The sequence below is a fragment of the Scyliorhinus torazame genome, chromosome 13 (genome assembly GCF_047496885.1).
Source record: "Scyliorhinus torazame isolate Kashiwa2021f chromosome 13, sScyTor2.1, whole genome shotgun sequence".
Lineage (NCBI taxonomy): Eukaryota > Metazoa > Chordata > Chondrichthyes > Carcharhiniformes > Scyliorhinidae > Scyliorhinus > Scyliorhinus torazame.
The window spans coordinates 138393564-138416737 of record NC_092719.1 but is presented as its reverse complement, the minus strand read 5'-3'; the positions used below and the strand labels follow the sequence as shown (position 1 = coordinate 138416737).

Sequence of the window (23174 nt, the reverse complement as noted above, 5' to 3'; positions counted from 1 at the left end):
TTAAAGTTAAGCAACTAACCCTAGCGACTACCATCGAGACCTGTGTCCTGCATGAGAATGCCGCCAGCCGGTACTCCTACATACAGGCAGCTGAAACGGCGCGGCAAGGGCCCTATGAGGCGGAACGGGTCCAAACGATCGAACACCTCCCGGGCCGCAGTCTGGAGGAGGGCGGCCATTTTGCACGCTTTCCGAGGCCTACCACGCTTGTACACGCCAAACGAGCGGACGGCGACGTAGAGGAACGCGATGCGCAGGCCCACACCACGCAAGACCGTACCGCGCATGCATGGTGGCGCAACGAACGCACTGACGTCACGCCGTGCGGCAACTGTGGCTCCGCCCACTTAAAGCGGCAATGCCCTGCAAAATCGCGACAGTGCCTACGCTGTGGCAGGCTTGGCCACTATGCTGCCTGCTGTCGAGCAGCCCAGCCTGCCAACTCGCAACGATTTAACCAGCCTCGCAGGAATGTTCGGGCAATTCAACCCACCTTCACCGAGTCCGATCCTGACTTCATGCAGACCAGTGACACCGAGGACAGGTAGCCTTTTCGAGTCACTGTCATAACCAAGAACGGGCTGTCCCCGAATCGAAAGCACCAGCCGCTATTGGTACACACATTTGATCTGGACGACGAGTGGTGTGCCACCCTGGCGGTCAACCCGAATTTGTCGCCCACCTCAGATACTTGATTTATGAGCTTTACAATGTTGGACTCAATGCTTTGTTCTTTCATCCTGTTTCAGCATTTCACTAGTTTGTTTATAGCATTCGTTATTAGTTTTGTTGTTGGTGGAATACCTTGTTTTTCTTTTCTCTGCACCAGGCACCTTCCCGTGTATATAGACTAGCCTCATGTACATAGTTACGTAAATACTGCACACACATGGTCAGATACACTCATTACACATTATTTATTCTCACATAGGCACATGTTCTTTGTAAAAAAATGGGGATGTCATAATATACATCAGTACATTATGGTGCAATCACATACACACACTGATAGACATGCAGTAGGACCAACCACCATACATAACACCGCAGCCAATCACCAGTGAGAGCACAAGCACTATAAAGACAGGGGACAGGAGAGTTCCCGCTCATTCTAGCAGCAGCCAGCTCAGAGCACAGAGCTCACAGCCTGCATCACAGACATTCACCATGTGCTGAGTGCCTCACCATAGCTAGTGATAGGAAAGGGTCCACAGTTAAGCTGATATTGCTTATACCCACATTTACAGTATGTTAGCATAGTTGAACAGTTAATAAAATAGCGTTGCACCACTTCCAGCATTGATGGCTTGTGTGTGAACCAGAACACCCAACACGACAAAACTAATATCTATTTAATCCATTTCATAAATAGATGATTTGTACAATATGAAATGAAAGATGCTTGACCATTTTTAATTTCAATCCAAAGAGATAAAATTCAGAAAGCAAGGGACATTTTCATAACCTTCTTAATTTTCCCAAAATGTTTTTTTTTTGTTAAATTTAGTCTGCAAATAGGTGAATTGTTGAACAAACTACAACAATATATATGTAGATATAATTTGCACCCACCAGTGAAACTAAAGCCAAAATAGGGTGAAAGCCTATAGTGAATAAAATCAAGCTGTATGTAAAATGGGCATCTGATGTGGACCCACCACTTTGCCTATTGGCCGATGGGGTTATCCTGGGCTCAGACTTGAAAGAGTCAACAGACTCTCAGTAAATTTACAACTACTAAGTTTGAAATGAATCTTTAAATTAATAAAAGCAAAGTCAGTTCACTGACCACACACAAATCCTTAAAATGACAATGCTTTAAAGGAGATGCGAGTGGTGGAGAAACTGCGATATTCACTATCCATAAACCTGCCACCTTCCTTCAACCTGAAGCTATATTTTGAATCTTTTTCATACAGCCGCAGTCACGGCTATGCATCTATTAATGTCTGGCTGAACTTTAACAATACACCTTAGCTGAAGGGTCAAACCACTTGCTGATATTTACCAAATGCCAAATTCATCAATTAATAAAATAGAACAAATCTGATTTGAGGTAATATGTTAAAATAAGGCAAAGGTCAATTATATAATATGTGCATTAAAATGCCTGTCTCCATGCATGTTAATATTGATGCGCAGATACTTGGGTGTGACTTTGCAATTACATCTGTATTTATTTGTGCTTGTTTATCTCTTGCAGGCAAAGCTAGGTCTGGATAGTGTCTTGTTTCTCTAATTATTTATATGTATAATTAAATTTACTAAATTGATTTATTGACATGGTACATGCAGCAGTCTGCAGGAATTTGTTGCCTTTGTACAAAAGATTTTATATTAAAAGCCATTTGCGACATAGGGCACAGACATTATCAGTGATTGAATCGAAAGCAAACGGATGTTAGATGTTCTCTTGGTTGCTTTTTATTGTATTGATTTAATGTAATAAAGAACAAGCATCTGACCAGAACTCCAGTCAGAGAAAGTACTTTCCTATTCTCTGCGATTGTTTGAGGGAGTTCCAACGTGTTTTCTGTGGAATCATTTGGTTACTGGCAGAAGGTGGATAATGTGCTGAGCAAATCTGGAAACCATAATCTTATCACTTGGTCGAATTGGGGCCCATTGCTGTTTGGGAGAGGGGGTATTTCTGTCTGGCTGTGGTTCCGCATTATTACAATGGCTACACAGTCCTAACAACAGAAACGTATTTTGTTGTCGCCAGAAGTAGCTATAATAAAATGGTGATGATTGTGTATTAGGACCACATATGTCTCATGACTGATCAAGAGGTTCTGCTGTGCAAACCTTTCCATAAATCAGGCCATTTTCTGTCTACTTGCCCTGATGGCTTTGTGAATGTTCCTATTCCTCCTTTAGGGCCTTTTGGGCGTTTTCTCTGTGAACAATGAAGGGCAATGGTTCCAAAGGGAGCTAATCCAGGCAATATGTCTGCCAGAGCTCTTTAAAGACGTCCTCCAAAGTCATTTGCACTCTCCTCCGCTGAAAGCCAGCAGCCATTCAACGCTATTGGAGTAGCATGGCATTGCAGCACGAGGAGAGACAAAAGCACACAGAATGTAGGCTCTAATGGAAGACAGACAGAAAATGATGGAAAAACTGAACTGAGAACCACTGTGGAGAGAGAAAGAGATAAATGAAACGAGTCAAACTTGACTCTTTGGAACTCAGGTTCTAATGGAATACACAAGGGTGAATAGCTGACTACTGTACACAACACTGATCAATTTAATTTCTAATTTGATTTGAAGTGTTTATTTTAGGCCCATTTATTGTTGCATTATGACCAGTGAGAGGAGAAAGGTCACCAATGGAACTGGTGAGCAAATGGCGAATTGGGATCTTCCCTCCTTCAGTGGCTTGTCCTACTCAGTGCAACCTCTGTTGTTGAGATGTTGTCATCTGTAGTCTACAACCGAGGGCCGGTTTAGATCACTTGGCTGGACAGCTGGCTCATGATGCAGAGAAAAGCCAGCAGCCCTGGGTTCAATTCCCGTACTGGCTGAGGTTATTCATGCCGACCTGCCTTCTCAGCCTTGTACCACGCTTGAGGTGTGCGGATCCTCCGGTTAAACCACCCCAGTCAGCTCTCCCCAGAGAAAGCAGTCTCTGGTCATCTGGGATAATGGTGTCTTACCTTACCTTACAACCTCTGTGCATTCTCTGTGTTGAAAGGGGAATGCCTGCTAGTGCACCAAGTCTGGGAGTAACAGATATGTTAAGACAGCACAACATCTGCGCCTGCACGATTTTTGCAACTTTAAACAACTACAGAGAACATAAAACACTTATGGAATGGTGGCAACGGCCAGAAAAAAACAATCAACAAATTACCGGCAAATCATTGATGATGGATTGAAATAGCTCTGGTGGGTAAATCCATCCTGCTGGTGAAAACACGTTCAGCTATGTGTTGTTGAGGGAGGGGATTAGCTAGACCGTTGAACTCCAAAATGCCCATATTGGTGTCAAATCAGCTTTGTACACTGATTGACGTTGTATTCTGCTTGCATGCTGTGCACGTTCATTGAATGTGTAAACATGCACCTAAGTTCGCAACAAAATGGAATCCAGTGTGAGTCACTCCACAAGCGGCCAGAAACACATTTTGAAAATCTGAGGCCTCTCATAGCACCCAAAATACAAAAGATGAATTATTCACCAATGTTTTTTTAATTCAAATCAGTGATTAGAGAACTACATACACAAATATTTGGCATTGATTAGTCGTGCCAATGAACAGTAGGACAAAAGGAATGGGAGTGGGCTTTTTAGTCCTTTACTTTCTTCGCCAGATATTCCTTAATACCCTGGATTAACAAAATAAGATTCAAGATTGAACAATTTTCATTTGTAGAAGGAAGTTCCAACCTTCTACCACCCTTTGCATGTATGTGTTTCCTAACTTCATCCCAAAATGCTTTGGCTCTAATTTTTCCACTGTATCCACTTGATAGAGGTTTATAAGATGATCAGGGGAATAGATAGAGTAGACAGTCAGAGACTTTTTCCCCGGGTGGAACAAACCATTACAAGGGGACATAAATTTAAGGTGAAAGGTGGAAGATATAGGAGGGATATCAGAGGTAGGTTCTTTACCCACAGAGTAGTGGGGGCATGGAATGCACTGCCTGTGGAAGTAGTTGAGTCGGAAACATTAGGGACCTTCAAGCAGCTATTGGATAGGTACATGGATTACGGTAAAATGATATAGTGTAGATTTATTTGTTCTTAAGGGCAGCACGGTAGCATTGTGGCTAGCACAATTGTTTCACAGCTCCAGGGTCCCAGGTTCGATTCCGGCTTGGGTCACTGTTTGTGCGGAGTCTGCACGTCCTCCCCGTGTCTGCGTGGATTTCCTCCGGGTGCTCCGGTTTCCTCCCACAGTCCAAAGATGTGCAGGGTAGGTGGATTGGCCATGATAAATTGCCCTTAGTGTCCAAAATTGCCCTTGGTGTTGGGTGGAGGTGTTGAGTTTGGGTAGGGTGCTCTTTCCAAGATCCGGTGCAGACTCAGGGGGCCGAATGGCCTCCTTCTGCACTGTAAATTCAATGATAATCTATAATTAATCTAGGACAAAGGTTCGGCACAACATCGTGGGCCGAAGGGCCTGTTCTGTGCTGTATTTTCTATGTTCTATGTTCTATGCCCGAGTCTCAGACTCCCTGCCAGCAGAAGTAATTTCTACCTTATCAGTTTCCTTTACTATCTTGAAAACGTCAATCAAATCACACCATGCCTTCCAAATTCCAGGTAATACAACCATTGTATGTGCAATATCTCCTTATATCTTATCACTTGGTGTCCAGGTAATATTCTGCTAAATGTAAAATGCACTGCAAGGCTCCCGGAACACCAGATGTAACAGAAAATGCTGGAAAAATTCTGCAGGTCTGTCATGATCTATGAGATATATAAATGCTAAACTGATAAAATTATTCTTATTTTTTTTAAATGGACAAATGTCTGGATTGGCAAAATGGTGATAGCTGACCGCACGATGGTAGTTCTCAGAGTTTCTGACCATTTTTTAAATGAACAAAGAGCTAACACATTAAACCCCTGGATGGTAGCAATCCTTGCATTATATAAACACTCCAGTCAAGCCAATACAAAAGAAAGTAGACAACATTTTGCACCAGTCAGCTGCGGCTCCATCTCCAACGTTGTGCTAATGGTGCTACAGTTACCTACTTAAAACACATTGGGCATGATTCAACTAACGGCCTCGATACCAGTGCTATTTACTCCTTCAAGGATACTAATGTTAGCACGCCTGTCCTCCCAGCTGATTCAAGGCTAAAGTCATTTGGATTTTTCAATGTATCTTAAGCTGAGTTGTTTACAAGTCTCCCTGATGTAACATTCATCCCAAGAAGCCTCAGTTATTAGTTCAAATGCTTTAACAAAGGTCAATGCCTTAGTTGATATGATATATGCAAGCCTCCTGTAAGCTAATATGAACTATCTGTCTGATAGATATTGCAGTGAACCAATCACCCACCCCGAAGAGTGTACTGCCAAACAAAATCCCAAAATGATGTCAGAGGAGATGTGTATCAAGACACTGTGCTTCAGCAGCTGCTGCTTTCAGATGTTGAGCTTGTCAATTAAGAATTCATATGTCAAAACCCTTCCCTGCCCCCTTCCCTCCTTCCCCTTTTCAAATAGATGGAACCGTTGTATTTAAGTGAGAAAAAATATTTTATTGCAGGAGATTTGTAAATGTTGAGGTAGTTTTATGGTCATTGTTCAGCTGATAAAGTTAAACGTTAAGCTAAATATTAATTGGTTTCAAAGTTTTACATTTATAATTTTTTTTGTTAATAAATCTTTTACATTAAGCTTTACAAGCTTCTACACATGTCATACTGAAACATCAGAACACAACATTTAATTCTGAGATAATTATAAATTAATAAGATAATCGAAGTAAACAAGGCAGAACGTTTTTAACACGGGTAACACAATGGCACTCTCGTTAGCACAGTTCGGATCATGGAGTGGCTGTGTAATGTTTGCACTTTCTCCCTGTGTCTGTATGGGTTTCCTAGAACCATGGAATAGAACCATAGAATTCCTACAGTGCAGAAGGAAGCCATTCAGCCCAACAAGTCTGCGCCGACTCTCTGAAAGAGTACCCTACCTGGGTCCACTCCCCCACCCTATTCCCAGAATCTAAACTGTACATCCGTGGACACTAAAGGGACAACTTAGCATGGTCAATCCAGTTAACCTGCAAATCTTTGGATTGTGGGAGGAAACCAGAGCACCCGGAGGAAACTCATGCAGATACGGGGAGAATGTACAAAGTCCACACAGACAATCCCCCAAGGCCGGAATCGAACCCGGGTACCTAGTCGTGTGAGTCAGCAGTGCTAACCACCGTGCTAACATGCCGTTTCCTCCGGGTGCTTTGGTTTCCTCCCACAATTCAAAGATGTGCAGGTTCGGTGGATTAGCCCTGCTAAATTACCTCTTCATGTCCAAAGGTTAGGTGGGGTTAAGGGGATAGGGCCGGGTAATGGGCCTGGGTAGGGTGCTCTTTCGGAGTGTCAATGCAAACTTCATGGGCCGAAAGATTTCCTTCTACACTGCAGTGATTCTATAAACACTAATCAAAAAAAGGAGTGAGGTGGAGATGCCGGCGTTGGACTGGGGTGGGCGTAGTAAGAAGCCTTACAAAACCAGGTTAAAGTCCAACAGGTTTATTTCGAATCACTAGCTTTCAGAGCACAGCTCCTTTATCACTCATCTGATGAAGGAACTGTGCTCCAGAAAAAAAGGAGATTTTACAAGCACAATGACAGCAAAAAGCCCTGGGGCACCATTAAAATCTTATGACCATAATCTAAATTAAAACATATGGGCCGGGATTCCCTGAAATTCCGGCCATGTGTTGACGCTGGCGTCAAAACTGGCGTGAGCAACGCCGGAGTCAATGGGCCTCCAGGCCCAGGCATTCACCCCTTCCTAGGGGCTAGTACGGCACCGGAGTGGTGTCCGCTGCTCCAGCACTCAAAAGCCGGCGCGCCACGGCCGGCGCGGGTCTGCACATGCACGTGGATTGCCATCTCCGTGCCGGCCCCCATGCAATATGACGAAGCCTTACAGTGGCCCGGCGCAGAGGAACATAGGCCACAACTGGAATTAGCCCATCCGCTGATCAGTAGGCCCCGATCACAGGCCTGACCACTGTAAAGGCCCCCGCCGGAGTCGGATACCCCCCGCCACCCCACAAGCATGGCCCCCGCAGCCAGGAGGTTCCGCCAGGTAGGACCATACGTAACCCATGCCGGCGGGACTCGGCCGAACTCGGCGGGCACTCGGCCCGTCGAAGCGCAGAGAATCGGCGGGGGGGGCCTCTTTCAACGGCCCCCGGCCAGCGTGGTGGCGCCCCTGCGGGCGCGATTGGCGCCAATTCTCTAGTCGCCGGAAAATCGGCAGCCTGGCGTCGGAGCAGCGTGACGTGATTCTCACGCCCCCCCGGCGATTCTCCGACCCGGCGCGGGATCGGAGAACATTTTTAAGCACGGCGCACTTAATGATATAGTGCAGATTTAAATAGTTTCACAGATATAAAACAAAGAACCAAACCTATGTTCACTTGTAATCACCTTCAATCATAAAAAAGAAAAAAAAAATTACTTTAAAAGATACGACAGAGGGCAACAAAAAAGCGTTTAAAAAGTCTCTGTACCTTTAAAGCACTTGTTAAAAAAATTGCCTGTTGTTTTCTAACTGAATCTGTTGCCTACCCTCAATGGGCATTGCCAAGCTGGCCACATCATAAGGGGGTGGGGGCTGCACTCATCCTGCACCGCACTGGAGCCTGCTCAGATGGGGATGCTGGAGGCCCGAGGCTACCGCAGAGCAAGGAAGGTTTGTCGCATCGTCGGAGTGAACGGAAGTGTGCAGATTTCTCTTCTAAAATCAGCGGCATGTGGCTTCCTACCTCTAGCTGGCCCATATCCATTGCTTCCCCTTCATCAACCTTCTTTCGTAATTAATCAAAAAGAAATCAATTAGTCAAACACAATTTGCCTTTTTACAAATTTGTGTTAGCTATCATTAATTAGCTTGCATCTCTAAGTGCCTGTTGATTTTTTTTTCCTGGAATATTATGGTTCTTGAAACTTTATCCACCACCGATGTTAAACTGACTGGCCCATCGGTACTGTGAATAGGCTTACAGTCTTTCCGCAATAAGGGAGTTGAATTTGCAACTCCCCTATCCACTGGCACTTCCCCATATCTGGGGAAGATTGGACAATTATTCCACCATCTCTTTTTAAAAAATAAATTTAGTGTACCCAATTCATTTTTTCCAATTAAGGGGCAATTTAGCGTGGCCAATCCACCTACCCTGCACATCTTTGGGTTGTGGGGGCGAAACCCATGCAAACACAGGGAGAATGTGCAAACTCCACACGGACAGTGACCCAGAACTGGGATCGAACCTGGGACCTCAGCGCTGTGAGACAGCAGTGTTAACCACTGCGCCACCGTGCTGCCCTCATTCCACCATCTCTGCTCCAATTTCCTTCAGCAATACAGATTGCAAGGCATCCAGACCAAGCAACCTATTCACTCTGAACATAACAGGCCTTTATGTACATCCTTCCTATTTATTTTCACCCCTTCCATTACCTCTGCCATCTTCTACCCTGTATAAATCCATGCAACCCCTATTTGTTTAGCTGATGGTGTTCTGTCACTCTATCATTAACTATACTGAATAAGTAACCTATTTTAAACTACGTCCATATTGTTTTCCACTGAAGACAATTAAAATCATGAGAACGCGGAGTGTAACATAGAATCATAGAATCCCTACACTGCAGATTGAGACCATTCGTCCCAATAAGTCTGCACCGACCCTCTGAAAGAGCACCCTACCTAGGCCCATTCCCCCAGCCGATCCCCGTAACCAAAACCTAACCAGCACACCCCTGGACACGAAGGAGCAATTTTATCATGGCCAACCCACCCAACCCGCACTTCGTTGGAGGGTTCTCTTAAGTATGCAAAAAGCCCTGTACTTAGACGGTAGTCAAATCTTCATGATCGAAGAACTGTCCACCATCATTTGGACTTTGATTTTCACGGTGGTTCCATTCCAATTTCTAATCTATGATGCTCATGCTGTCTTCATTGATCTTTTGTGATCCACTCGACTTAATATATTTGGCATATTGATCGGCCAACTTAAGGCCCCAAGTACAGAGAGCAAGAAAAAAAGGGGGGAGATTCTCCGATCGGCGATGCTGAAATTGTGTTCAGCGATCGGCCGGAGAATCCACATTTACGCCGGAATCGGGGGAGACACCACCTTTGTGATACACCGTCCCCTCAAAGACAGTGTACTCAACCTGATGGGCTGAGTCCCCGACAGCGTGGGGAGCAACTCCTCACAACGTTCGGGGACTTCGCGTGGCGGCTGTGGACTGTGTCCAGCACCACCACAGTCAGGGGGGAGCCATTCCGCTGGCAGGGGGGCTGGGGAGACTGCTGGGAGATGGTCTGGGGACAGGTTTTGGGAGGCCAGGTTCGTGCACGGCGCGGCGCAGCCAAGGACCCGGCCATTCTGCGGCCGTATCCGCAGGTAAAGCTGGGGGCTTTATGCTGCGTGGCTGCTAGCCCACCGGGCGGAGGATCGGTGCAGGGCGGCGGTGCCGACTTTCTGGTCGTAAGACCAGACGGATCCTGCAGACATAGCCGCAAGATCAGAGAATCCAGCCCCAGGCCACCATTGTTACCGACACGTTACCGATTAACTGCTGTGGCAAACTAACACTCAGGAGAACTGTTAAAGTGCAGTAGTACTCTTGAAAAATATTTTTAAAGTTCAAAGTAACTTCAAACTTTTCTTTGATGTTCAGCTGTCATCATGATGAATACTTTTATAGATCTGAGTACACTAGCTGTGTTGCCAGACCCTACTCCAGCCAATGGACATGAAACATGAATGAGTCATTTTGCTTCAGTTAGAAAGTTCCCAGTCAACACCCACCATCTGAATTCACAACCACCAAACAACCTTATTGAAGTTATTTTACTTAAACCCTGAGACGTAGCTCCCTCAGCTTTCATAGCCAGTCTTGCCTTTTCACTTTTATTCAATGGGCATCAGCTGTGGTGTTTATCATTTACTGTCGTCTACCACAGTGAATAAGAAAATCAAAGCATGCCCATCCCCAAGGGACTTTGCAGCTATAACCTAGCTGACCTTCCAAGCCCTACAAAAATAGTGCTTCCACTGATGGATATGTTAGTGTTTCCACTGAGGGTACTTAGTACTTTCAGAAAAAGGCTTCACAATGAAATAAAATAGGTCAGGAGAACAGAACACCTCTCAAACCAGTTATGCATAACAAAGACAGCTTTAAAGTTCTATGTTTCAGTTAAACATAGATAATTATGCTTTTTGGTGGCAAGGAATTTCACCTTTGCTGGACAAATGTACAATCAGCAGCACACAATGAAAAGCTCTTCCACCTACTGAATCCACATCATGTTCAGGGAAGAAAGAGCATAAAGCTCGGAATTACAGTGATCAACAAATAGAAATGGCTCCCATTTTACAAAAACACAAGCCATCTAAGTTTCATGAAAGCCACATATTATATGCGATTCTCCACAGCAGAGACCGAGGGAAAACAATGTCCTGGCTGACAGCTTGAAAATCCATGGATGCCACATTGCTTACTGTAAAACATTGCACATGGAGATGCAGTGTGCATGGATACATATTCTGTATCGAAAATGCAATACCCACCATATTGACAAAAGCTGAAGTATAAGTGTCAAGAGACAAGCCTGAAACAAGCATCGAGCTTTTACCTGTTTCAAGGTCACATCCCACAATTGGGTTGATCTGGATGCAGCCAGAGCCAGGTGTGCTGTATTCAGGATAATCGATTCTACATGTGGGTCGAACTGGCAACATTTAAGGGACTGTTGGAGGCTGCCAACAACAAAAAAAATAGATATAAATATTTGCCTGAACGTGCTCTCTGGAGAAACAGGAGTTCCATTTCCACATTTCTAATCACATGCAAGTTTATCCTGTAACTCCCTTCCAGGGCCTGAGGGCTATGGCTGGTGGCACAGTCAGTATTCAAGTATATTTTTCTGGCAAGTTAGTTGGGATGTACAACAGGGGTCGGCAACTCATCAGTCTAATTGTGTGTGGGTGGTTGCGACTGTTCATAAGCAGAAATCATTCCTTGTGCACTGTGTTAAACGTCTGGCAGCCAGTTGTAGGAGGCCAGGGCCGAACCTTTCCAGCCATTCCCGCTGGCGAGATCTTCTGGTCCCGCCAATAGCGACCCCACCCCCATCACCACCACATCTTCCATGGCAGCGGAGATTACGAACAACGGAAATGCCTGTTGACAGTGGTGGGACCTTGCCAGCCAATGACGGGTCACCTCCACCGCCGCAACACATGCCGGTGGTGGGCAAGGCAGGGGGAAATGGGGATGTGGGGTTTGAAATCCTGCCCCAGAAGTCAATCCTTAGTCAATTTTACATTTATTCACAGAATGAAACTTTACAAATGTATATTTAACAGGAAAAGTTCTAAATGTCATATCAGGCACATCCAGGCAGTTTTCCAAATTGTCAGGTTGATGCTAGTGTTATACATGTACTGGAGCAGTTTGACTCAGGATGCAGCCAGTTCAGCAGCAATTGCCTTCAGAGAAGGATGTTGTCTGGACTCAGTCTTTTCTGTATCCAGTGCACTCAGCTGTTGGTTGGGATTTTGTGGAGCGAATCAATTTGGATGAAGAGTGGCATCCATGAAGGTAGAGACCTCATGGAGGAGGCTGGACTGGATAATTCATTAAGACTTCTGGCTGCTACTTGGGGGCAGGCGTATGAAGTTCTACAGTATCTTCCTCAGTTTACAGTTCAATTTTTTATATTATTTGTCTTGTTTAAAATTATGCCCCCATACACCACGGTCTCGAACAATTATATATATATTGGGAAGAGGTGAACAGCACTATAAACATTCCTCCAGTTCGAAAAATGACCAATCATCACTGTTTCTTGTCACTCAACCAATGTTGCGTTCATGTTGCCACTGTCCCTTTTGCAGCACGGGCCCTAACTTAGCTCAGAAGTCTGTTGTGCGGCACTTTATCCCCTTTTGGAAGTCCTTGTACACTGCATCATGTTAAGTAATGGGTTAAGAGACATTGCAATTAGTTGTCTCATTTATGTTAAGTATCCATTAATTGACACTGATGTGCAAAGGGGCTTCAGTGGCCTCTGGCAGGTGGTGTGTTGTTAAGAGTTTTGTGCAGAGGCTGTGGAAGTGAAATAAATGGTGTTTGGTGAAAAGGAACAAGAACTTTAGACTCTTCATGTCACAGCAACTAAAACGTCGAACAATGGTAGCAGAGGATGGTTGCTGTGCAAATGTGAAGGTTTGAAAGATACAACTTTTCCTGATCAAACCAAGGAGTGAGTGAGAAGGAAAAAAAATAAAAAATACATGGCTGAACCCAGGATAAAGCTGGCTGGATATAACTATCCTCCCTTATTTTCTGAAAGGGAATCGTACGACCAATGGAGAAGTGCAGTAGTTATGTGGACTAAAGTAACTGCTTTGGGAAAGAGAAAACAAGGTATGGCATTGGCTCTTTCTCTACCATATGGCAGTAAAATCCAAAACAAAGTGCTTTCTGAGCTGGAATTGGAAGAGTTAGACTCAGAAGAAGGTCTGGAGACTTTATTCCATTATATGGATAAGATTTATAAGAAAGATGACTTGTTAAGTGCGTATGAAGCATGGTCGGATTTTGATAAGTTCCGGAAAATGGAGGATATCTCCATGGAAAACTATATAATGGAATTTGGCAGACTATATAAAAGGCTGCAGAAACACAATCTGGAATTTCCACAGTCTGTGTTGGCCTTTAAATTACTTGACTGTGCTAGAGTGAGCAACATGGATAGGCTCCTGGTTTTGACAGGAGTTCAGTTTACTGATAAGGATACCTTATTCGAACAGATGACAAAAGCTTTACAAAGGTTTCTGGGGAAACATTCGATTCCGATGGCTCTGATGACCCAAATAGGTCAGCCTGCAATAAGGCAGAATATGGAAGATACACTAGTAACAGGATGGCGAAATCGTATGGCTACGAACAGGGCTCAAGACTATAGACGGAGACCGAGACAAGGAAATTATGAAGACAGAAACCCAGTTAGAACCTACAATAGGAAGATGAACCCCAGAAATGCACGGGGCATGATAAATCGATGTTTTCGATGTGACTCTCAATACCATTATGCTTTCAACTGTCCAACTCGTTATGGTAGAGTGTTTGAAGCGACACATGACACAGAAGAGGAAAAAGATAGTGACCAGAAAGAAGGCATTGTCCTGTTGACAAGCGGTTTTACGCCGGTAATGAGGGTGTTGGTTGCAGAATCCTTCAACTGTGCTGTATTGGACAGTGGCTGCACATCTACTGTGTGTGGAATTGACTGGTTAAAATGTTACCTGGACTCTTTGAATGCTGAAAATCGTAACAAAGTTAAGGAATTTGAAAGTTCCACAACGTTCAGGTTTGGGGATGATAATACTCTGAAGTCGCTGAAAAGAGTGGTGATCCCTTGCAATATTGCCGGAGTGAATCATTTCATTAGCACGGATGTTGTAACTGAGCAGACCATCAATGAAGAAAGCACACATGAAACTGGATATGGAACAGGATAAGGCAACAGTTTTTGGAAAGACTGTGGACTTACAATTTACACAGTCGGGACACTATTGTATTCCATTACTGACAAATAATATTTCATGTAGAGTGGTTAAGGATGTGTTAATGGCAGTTGAAAATGGGACTTTAGCTGATAAAAAGCTTGTTGTATTAAAACTGCATAGGCAATTTGCACATCCGTCTCCTCGGAGGCTGAAAAATTTATTAAAGGATGCAGGGGTGAGGGATGACGACTATACTAAACTGATAGAACAGTTTAGTGACCGCTGTGAAGTTTGTAGGAAGTACAGAAGGACACCAGCACGACCGATAGTAACCCTACCTTTGGCCAGGGATTTTAACGACATTGTGGCCATGGACCTTAAGATCTGGGGTAAAGCAAATAATATATTTATTTTGCATTTTGTAGATTTAGCAACCAGATTTAGTGAATCAACGATTGTACGAAGTAAAGAAAAGAGAGTAATTCTGGATCAAATCGTGGAAAAATGGATAGGGACAGGAATGGGTCCACCGGCAAAATTCCTTACAGACAATGGAGGAGAATTTACTAATGATGAGTTTAGGGATATGTGTGAAAACATGAATATCAGAGTTATGAATACGGCTGCAGAAAGCCCATTTAGTAATGGTGTCTGTGAAAGAAATCATGCTGTCATCGATGACATGCTTTGGAAAATTTTGGCAGATCAACCAAATTGCAGGCTAAATTCAGCTTTAGCAGGGGCAGTACATGCAAATAATTCATTGCAGATGGCTGGGGGCTATAATCCTTATCAATTAGTGTTTGGTAGAAATACTAAAATTCCGTCCATTTTGGATGACCAGCCTCCAGCTTGGGAGGGGACTACAATTTGCTCAGGTTTTGCTGAACATTTAAATGCATTACATAGCAGTAGAAAAGCTTTTTTGGAAGCAGAAGTCTCTGATAAAATTCGCAGAGCTTTAAGACAAGACGTACGGGCATCAGATGCCATTTTTTAGCAAGGAGACATGGTATACTATAAGAGAGACAATTCTAATGAATGGAAAGGCCCAGGGAAGATCATAGGCATAGATGGCAAAACAATTATTTTGCAACATGGTAATCAAACTGTTAGGGTCCATTCATCAAGGATAATGGGTACAGATTACAAATTTTCAAATTTAGACAGAGCAGACAGACATGACGAGGAACCAGAGTCATCTGGTACGCATGTGTTACAGAACTATGAGGACCAATTAACTGATAGCGACAGGGGGCGTCATTCTCCGCTGGCGGGAGTCTCCGTTTTGCCGGCACCCGGGGGTTTCCCGATGGCGTGGGGCTGCCCCACAATGGGAAACCCCATTGACCGGCCGGTGTTACGGAGGCTCCCGCCGGCCGGTCGGGGCAGAAATGTGGCGGGGCGGGTAGGAGAATTTCACCCAGGGTTTCTGTGGAGGAACACAACACTTCTGGTGAATTAAAGCAGGTCATTTTTACGAAAGGGCAACTGACAAAAGTTGGTACAAAAGTGACATACTTGCCGGAAGGGTCTACTCAATGGAAGGATGCAACTGTTATTAGTAGAGCAGGGAAGGCCACTGGAAATTATAAACATTGGTTGAATGTACAGCATTCAGGGGAAGGAGTCAAGACAATGGATTGGGAAAACGAAGTTCAAAAATGGAGGGCACAGAAACGCAGTGCCAGTTCAGATAGTACATCGGATAGTGAACAGGTCCACAGGAAAAGGTTGAGAACTATTGAAAGGACATCCCACAGCAGAAGGGAAAGATCAAGCAGTACAGTGCGAGATACCAGGCGGGAGAGGGGTCGTAGTCTATCAAGATCTCGGAACATGAGTAAGCCTAAAATACTAATAGGAGTAGAAGCCCACATGCACGTGAGATTTTGGTGGCTTCAAATAAATTAGATGAAAAAGTTATTAAAGAAGCTAAACAGCAAGAATTGCATAGTTGGAGTGAATTTGGGGTATACACGGAAGTACCGGATAGGGGACAAAGAGCTCCATCCCACAGATGGATTTGCACGGAAAAAGTTCTTCCAGATGGAACTTATAAGGCAAAGGCCAGGCTCGTGGCAAGGGGATTTGAAGAAAATTTGGAAGATCAGGATTTAAGGGTAGATTCACCTACAGCAGGAAAGGTTATTTTAAAGATCTTCTTGGCTCTATTAGCCACAAAGGCATGGGAATGCAAATCTATAGATATAAAAGCTGCCTTTTTGCAGGGGCATCAGCTCCAGAGAGACATTTTTCTCCATCCTCCTAAAGAAGCAGCTAACACAAAAGGGGTACTCTGGAAGTTGAACAAATGTGTATATGGATTAAATGATGCATCTAGAGTCTGGTATTTTTCGGTAAGGTCAGTTTTGTTAAAGTTAGGCTGTTGCCAGTTGAAAGCAGATCCTGCAATGTTTTACTGGCACTATAAAGGAAATCTTTCTGGCATTTTTATGATGCATGTCGATGATTTTTTGTGGGGAGGGACTAGTGATTTTGAAGCTATTGTAATCTCTGGTTTGAGGAAAGAATTCAGGGTTGGAAGTCAGGCTTCCGGTGCATTTAAATATATTGGACTGGAAATTGGACAGACTAAGTTAGGGGCAACTTTACGTCAGCAATCTTATTTGGAAAGCATCACCCCAATAGCAATAAGTCGTGGCCGAGTTTCACAAAAAGACACAATGGTTTCAAAGATAGAAAAAGAGCAACTGCGAAGTTTAATTGGGCAACTGAACTGGTTAGGTAGACAGACTAGACCGGACGTGAGTTTTGATGTCTTAGAGTTGAGTACAAAAATGAATGATCCCAAAGTGGAAGACATAATAAGAGTAAATAAAGCGTTGGCCAAACTAAAAATGCAGGAGTGTGTTTTGAAGTTCCCGGTTTTAGGTGACCTTAAGCACTTGAAACTCATAGTTTATAGTGATGCGTCCTATGCAAATTTATGTGATGGTGTTTCAAGCGCAGGAGGTTATATATAATTTTCCTTTTGGGGAACAATGGTAAATGTTGCCCACTTGTGTGGGAAACGAAGAAAATAAGGAGAGTGGTAAAAAGCACTTTGGCTGCTGAGACGTTAAGCCTTGTGGAGGCAGTGGATATGGCTTTTTATATAAGTATGATATTGACAGAAATTAGGGGATTTGGGTAATATACCTATTGACTGTCACATTGACAATAAATCCCTGTGGGAAAATGTGCACTCTACAAAAAGTGTCAATGAAAAGAGGTTACAGATAGACATCGCAAGTCTGAAGCAGATGTTGGACAGAGGGGAAATAACAAAAGTTAAATGGGTCGACAGGAGCTAGCAACTGTCAGACTGTTTTACGAAAAGAGGGGCGAGTTCACAGAAACTTTTGGATATTGTTAATGAAGGGCGCTTGCTTCTGTGACTGTTTTTTTTTTCCCTTTCTCATCCAAACAAAAAAAAAAGGGGGGGGGACATCATGTGTGTTTTTGAGTTTCTTGAAATTTTGTTTTCACCTAATTATTATTTTCTCTCCAAGGAAGGGGAGACTGTTAAGTAATGGGTTAAGAGACATTGCAATTAGTTGTCTCATTTATGTTAAGTATCCATTAATTGACACTGATATGTTCAAGGGCTTCAGGTGGCCTCTGTCAGGTGGTGTGTTGTTAAGAGTTTTGTGCAGAGGTTGTGGAAGTGAAATAAATGGTGTTTGGTGAAAAGGAACAAGAACTTTAGACTCTTCATTTCACAGCAACTAAAACATCTAACACATCAATGTGGTGGTAATCTGTTTTTTGTATGTTGATTGAGGTATAAATATTGGCTAGGAAGCCAGGGATAACTCCTCTGCTCCTCTTCTAAATAGTGTCATAGGATAGTTTACATCCACCCAAGAAGGTTAAAGGGGCCTTGATTTAAAATTTAACCTGAAACAGCATCTGTGACAATGCAGCACTCCCTGCGTCCTGCGCTGGAATGTCAGTCTTGATTTTTGTACTCTAGCCTTGGAGTGGGGCTCAAACCTGGAAATATGTGACTCGGAAGCAATAAGGTAGCAGCTACACACTATGGCCTTACTTAGCTATGGCGTTCCAGGTCTAAAGACTGCTGAAACCTTAGAAGTTGATATCAGATATAGTAGATATCTCTGTTGCACTGCTCCCATAGTTCCTACAAGATTCTGTAAGGTCGCAAGTCTCTTTGAAATGTGAGTCCCAGAATTTTGGAGAGGAGATGCAGGATGAGAAGCAAATTAGAAAATTAAGGACAAAAGAACAACATGCCTTTGATCACTTCATTTTTTATTTATTTTTATTTTGAGAGTTGACAGTGCCTTTTTTATCCTACCAGTTCCCACTTCAGCCACAGACTGTTTGTAACGTCCTTCACCAAATATCTTATGCAAGTTGAAATAAAATATCCAACTGTTGTGTTCAATCCTCAAAATCATTCAATATATTTGTTGGCAATAATGTGCCTTTTATAATTTTTTTTAGGCTTGACACTAGTTAGCTTTCCCTTTGAAAAGTATTTGAATTGGTTCCTGTGCAGGAAACAATAATGTTTTGCACAATAAGGTCAGAACAATTATATTTCCTTAAATAGTTCTTTGAGAATTTTCACAAATATTTGGATAAATCTCCCAAATTTGCCAAAATAACAAAGTGATTTGAAGGTAATCTATAAAACAAACCATTAAAAAATAAATAGACACAAGTTACTGTGTTATTAGAATTACTTGAGAACGTTCTTACCACTTTGGGAACCATCCTGGCAAGTTGCTGTTGGTGTCATAGTGTCAGTTTCAAATTCCTAGGGGTGCCATCTCCAAAAATCTGTCCTGGTCCACCCACGTCGACGCTACCCCCAAGAAAGCACAACAGCGCCTATACTTCCTCAGGAAACTAAGGAAATTCGGCATTTCCACATTGACTCTTACCAACTTTTATAGATGCACCATAGAAAGCATCCTATCAGGCTGCATCACAGCCTGGTATGGCAACTGCTCGGCCCAGGACCGCAAGAAACTTCAGAGAGTCGTGAACACCGCCCAGTCCATCGCACAAACCTGCCTCCCATCCAATGACTCCATCTACACCTCCCGCTGCCTGGGAAAAGCGGGCAGTATAATCAAAGATCCCTCCCACCCACTTACTCACTCTTCCAACTTCTTCCATCGGGCAGGAGATACAGAAGTCTGAGAACACATAAGAACATAAGAACTAGGAACAGGAGTAGGCCATCTGGCCCCTCGAGCCTGCTCCGCCATCTAATGAGATCATGGCTGATCTTTGTGGACTCAGCTCCACTCTCCGGCCCGTACACCCGAATCCCTTTATTCTTTAGAAAGGTATCTATCTTTTTCTTAAAAACGTTTAAAGAAGGAGCCTCAACTGCTTCACTGGGCAAGGAATTCCAGAGATTCACAACCCTTTGGGTGAAGAAGTTCCTCCTACACTCCGTCCTAAATCTACTTCCCCTTATTTTGAGGCTATGCCCCCTAGTTCTGCTTTCCCCGACCAGTGGAAACAACCTGCCCGCATCTATCCTATCTATTCCCTTCATAATTTTATATGTTTCAATAAGATCCCCCCGCATCCTTCTAAACTCCAACGAGTACAGTCCCAGCCTACTCAACCTCTCGTCATAATCTAATCCCCTCAACTCTGGGATCAACCTAGTGAATCTCCTCTGCACTCCCTCCAGTGTCAATATGTCCTTTCTCAGGTAAGGAGACCAAAACTGAACACAATACTCCAGATGCGGCCTCACCAACACCCTATACAATTGCAGCATAACCTCCCTAGTCTTGAACTCCATCCCTCTAGCAATGAAAGACAAAACTCAATTAGCCTTCTTAATCACCTGTTGCACCTGCACACCAACTTTTTGTGACTCGTGCACCAGCACACCCAGGTCCCTCTGCACAGCAGCATGTTTTAACACCTTACCGTTTAAATAATAATCCATTCTGCTGTTATTCCTCCCAAAATGGATAGCCTCACACTTGGCAACATTGAATTCCATCTGCCAGACCCTAGCCCATTCACCTAACCTATCCAAATCCTTCGGCAGACTTCCGGTATCCTCTGCACTTTTTGCTTTACCACTCATCTTAGTGTCGTCTGCAAACTTTGACACATTGCACTTGGTCCCCAACTCCAAATCGTCTATGTAAATTGTGAACAACTGCGGGCCCAACACTGATCCTTGAGGGACCCCACTAGTTACAGGTTGCCAACCAGAGAAACACCCATTTATCCCCACTCTCTGCTTTCTGTTAGTTAACCAATCCTCTACCCATGCTACCACTTTACCCTCAATGCCATGCATCTTTAGTTTATGCAGCAACACGCACAAACAGACTCAAAAACAGCTTCTTCCCCACTGTCACCAGACTCCTAAATGACCCTCTTCTGGACTGACTTCATTAACACTACATACACCCTGTATGCTTCATCCGATGCCAGTGCTTATGTAATTACATTGTATATGTTGTGTTGCCCTATTATGTATTTCCATTTATTCCCTTTTCTTCTCATGTACTTAATGATCTGTTGAGCTGCTCGCAGAAAAATACTTTTCACTGTACCTCGGTACACGTGACAATAAACAAATCCAAATCCAATCCAATCCAATTACAGAACTGAAGGAAGCCATTTGGCTCATTGAGTCTGCACCGGCCCTTGGAAAGAGTTCTCCATCCAAGCCCACAACTCCCCGTAACCAAATAACCCCACCTAATCTTTTTGGACACTGAGGGTAATTTAGCATGGCCAATCCACCTAACCTGCACATCTTTGGATTGTGAGAGGAAACCGGAGCACCCGGAGGAAACCCACGCAGACACGGGGAGAACGTGCAGACTCTGCACAGACAGTGACCCAAGCTGGGAAGCGAACCTGGGACCTGGAATCCTGGATCTGGAACGGTGCTAACCACTGTGCTACCGTGCCACCCCAGGGAAAGATAAATAAACAATCCACCAAGGAGCTGTGTCTGAAACATTAAAGTGTCAATCACAACCTAGTGAAAGGTATTGCTCTGTGAAACTGAATGGGAGTTTTGCATTTCAAAGGGTGTCAGCCTTTCCAAGTATACTTGGCTTTCGAGGAAGCTTCTGACACTTGTAACAGCTGCTGTTTTAAAGGCCTTTGTCTGAGGGAGCAGATGTTAGGAAATGGAAAGATTTTCTGCTTTTATTCTTCACTGAACTGCCTGATCTGTTCATCAGCTGCCAGGCAGAACAGTTCAGGTTGAGAAGGCCACATCAGAATTTTAAAACACAGGCTAGGAGGACGGGATTCAGCAGCAGGCTGCCTGAGATTACCATGCCATGGTCCCATATGTCATCCATTCAAAGCAATACCACCCAAACTGCAAGAAGCTTCATAAAAAGAGGAACACACTTGAGAAATTAGTGAACAATGGATGAGACAATTTATATGGTACTGAAAAGGTTTTCCTCTGGCAAATGTTTGAGAAAGTACAACATCAGAATGAGGCTTTACATACAGTAAAACAGCACTGCCCAACATTTGGAGCCATGAGCCAGTTACATGTGCCAGTAACAGTGAACAGAACACATTATCATTATGCAATAATGCATGACGCGTCTTCAAAATGCAAGTTCCATTCCTAAAGGGTTACGTCCTAATCCATGCCATCGCCTCCTGCCCATCCCCACTCCCCAAACACACACAAAGTTCAGTTGTGTAAGATGCCTCCATCCTCATTTTTCTCTCATCTTTCTCTCCCCCTCCCAGAATCTATTTGTCTGGATCACCATTCTCTTTCGTCATCTTCCCACCCCTTCTCTTTTGACCCTCTTGGTGCTCTCTTTGTCTCTTTGCATTCCTGTTTTTTTAATTCATTTACAAGTTGCGGCTATGACTGGCTAGGTCAGCAATTATTATCCATCCCTGATTATCGTTGAGAAGGTGATGGTGAGCTGCCTTTTTGAACTGTAGCAGTGCCTGAGATGTTGGTACACCCACTGTGCTGTGTGGGAGGGGCTTCCAGGATTTTGACCCAGTGACAGTGAAGGAACAGCGATATATATTTCCAAGTCAGGGTGGTGCAGTGATCCTGATTTTGCCGTAGTGCACCATCTAATAGGGTAGTAGGTCAGCTAATGGTGTCTGCCATAAGTTTAACTTGCCCTTAGCCCATTTAAGTTTCTAATATTTTAAATTGTTGAAAGTGACAGCTTGCATAACAAGACAAACAGGGGCCGGGATTCTCCTTTCCGGGCACAAAGTCCCCACTCCGGCGGGAAAACCGGCGCCAACAACTCCGACGTCAATGGGCCCCCAAGGTGAGGAATTCTCACCTGTCTCGGGGGCTAGGTGGACGGCGGAGGGGTTAGCGCCGCTCCAGCCGGCGCCGAAGGGACAACGCGAGTTTGCGCATGCGCCAAAGGGCTGGCGGGATCTCGCACATGCGCAGAACCGCCGGCGTGGTTCCGCGCATGCACAGAACGGCCGGCGTATTTTGGCGCATGCACGGGGGGGGTTCTCTTATCCGTGCCAGCCATGGCGGAGCCCTACATGGGCCGGCGTGGAAGGAAGAAGTGCCTCCACGAAACAGGCCCACCAGCAGGTCGGTGGGCCCCGATCGCGGGCCAGGCCATTGTGGGGGCCACGCCCAGAGTCATATCCCCCTGTGCCCCCCCCGAGGACTGCCCCCGCCGACTTACCTGCCAGGTCCCGCCGTGTGGGACCATGTGTAACCCACGCCGGCGGGACTGGCCAAAAACGGACGGCCACTCGGCCCATCGGGGCCCGGAGAATTGCCAGGGTTGGCCGCTGCCAATGGCCCCCGACCGGCGTGGCGGCTATCCCGCTCCCGCCCGAAAAGCAGCGTGGAGAATACCGCAGTCGGGATCGGAGAATCCCGGCCAGGATATCTGGACCTGAGTGAACAGAGCAAGTGACTGTGTATTTTTTGCAC

General features: G+C 44.5%; 1 protein-coding gene across 3 annotated transcripts in view; it reads right to left on the bottom strand.

The window, feature by feature from the left end:
* LOC140388298 (contactin-4-like) overlaps positions 1-23174 on the bottom strand; it is a 3617424-nt gene that overhangs the window by 3504263 nt on the left and 89987 nt on the right. The window contains exon 1 of one of the 3 annotated variants that reach the window (XM_072472213.1): positions 11365-11384. The exons of the other annotated variants lie outside the window; for them this stretch is intronic. The gene's annotated coding sequence lies outside the window, so the exon portion shown is untranslated. Of the gene's footprint in view, positions 1-11364; positions 11385-23174 lie in introns of those variants that run through there. 3 annotated transcript variants of the gene reach the window in all.